Genomic DNA, 1920 nt, shown 5'->3' on the forward strand with positions numbered 1-1920 from the left:
AGACTCGAACTCGGGACCTTTGCCTTTCGCAGGTAAGTGCTCTACCGACTGAGCTACCCAAGCACGACTCACGCCCCGTCCTCACAGCCCTAATTCCGCCATTACCTCGTCTCCTACCTTCCAAACTTTACAGTAGCTCTCCTGAGAACCTTGCAGAACTTTGGAAGGTGGGAGACGAGGTACTGGCGGAATTAGGGCTGTGAGGGAGGGGCGTGAGACGTGCTTGGGTAGCTCAGTCGGTAGAGCACTTGCCCGCGAAAGGCAAAGGTCCCGAGTTCGAGTCTCGGTCCGGCATACAGTTTTAATCTGCCAGGAAGTTTCATATCAGCGCACACTCCGCTGTAGAGTGAAAATTTCATTCTAGATACCTACGCTATTTCTGCACAAGTAAAGAAACTGTGTATGCTGAAAGCGCGAGCACTTGCGTATTAGGTAACTTAACGTATATCAGGAATGTTAAGCAAACCATTACGATAAGCAGTAAGACAATACTTTTATATTTCGGTGAAACACAACACTAGTGCGAATGCTAAAATATAGATTATCTTTTAATACCTTATTCACTGTGGGCGCCGGACAGGAACAATTTCGGCATGCGTGATTTGATCTTAGGTCGTGCTCTATCGCGTCAATACAGCACCCTACTACCTAAAACCACAATTAATTGCTGGTTTCAAAGTTTAATCAACTTCTGAATGTTTCTGCGACAACGTTAGCTTTACAACACTAGCAGCAGACCAGTATCAGATATCCCACTAATGTACACGCTCGTCTGTATTTAAGCGAGTAATTTACTTATTTATTGCGTAGATTACCTAGCCCAGATTAGACTTCTTGTCCTCTCTTACGCCAGACAGATGTGTTACAATTGTCAACGTAGATGGAGATGGCTCTGAGCACTATGGGACTGAACATCTGAGGTCATCAGTATCCTAGAACTTAGAACTACTTAAACCTAACTAACCTAAGGACATCACACACATCCATGCCCGAGGCAGAATTCGAGCCTGCGACCGTAACGGTCCTACGGTTCCAGACTGAAGCACCTAGAACCGCTCAGCCACACCGGCCGGCGTCAACGTAGACAAACTTACTTGTGCATATTGCTTAATGAAGATACATGAGAGGGCATAATCCACTTTTAGCAATTGTAATAAAAAACTAAATATTACCATAAGGAGTAAAGGAAAGTCAATGAAAAGGAAAGACGAGGATTTAAAAATTCTAACTATTTTGAGTCTGGAAGCTTTAGTGTACATAGATTCAATAGGAAGTAAAGGTAGAGTTGAGAGAATTTCAGAAGATTTTTGAAATTGGGGAAACGTGGACTTTCTTTTAAGTCACCGAGAACATTAGTTCATAATCGAGTGCTTGCACTACTCAGTTAATTCGCGTAAGAAGACTGGTATGAGCGAATACTCCAAGTAATGCAATAAGTAAAAATACAGATGACTGAGAAGTAGCTAACGTGACTAGAAAAACAAGTTTTTGTATGTTTGTAACTGCGCAAACAAAATTTTCCTTCAGAGAGCTATTATAGTATAAGGATTCTACAAATCATTAAATAATGCTTAAACCATACGAGGAAACACGCGTAATGCCCTTTTGTTTGCCAATATTTGGTATTCAGAGATACAAGCGCTTTCTAAATACACCTGTCTGGAATTTAAGCCTGGTTGTTGTTGTCAACGTTTAATAAAAGCTTAGACGGCTTCAACAGGAAGATGACGTTTAGTTATTCAATGCAGCTGTGCCCTGCAGTGTTAACTACAGTTAAACAGCTATTTATAAGAAAATTCCTGTGTATGTGTTAATTCCAATCTTCTACTAGTCCATCTCCTACATCCCCAGCTCTCCGTCTATCTCCTCCTGCCCACCACTCTGTCCATCTCTTTCTTCCCTACTTTTTGTCTGTCACCT

General features: G+C 42.0%; 1 non-coding gene across 1 annotated transcript; it reads left to right on the forward strand.

Annotated features, from left to right (window-relative positions):
• The first annotated feature begins 220 nt into the window (after positions 1-220).
• Trnas-cga (transfer RNA serine (anticodon CGA)) lies at positions 221-295 on the forward strand. The gene has a single exon. It is a non-coding gene; the product is annotated as a tRNA-Ser (tRNA).
• The last annotated feature ends 1625 nt before the right edge of the window (positions 296-1920 follow it).

This window comes from Schistocerca serialis, chromosome 3, assembly GCF_023864345.2.
Source record: "Schistocerca serialis cubense isolate TAMUIC-IGC-003099 chromosome 3, iqSchSeri2.2, whole genome shotgun sequence".
Taxonomy (NCBI): Eukaryota; Metazoa; Arthropoda; class Insecta; order Orthoptera; family Acrididae; genus Schistocerca; species Schistocerca serialis.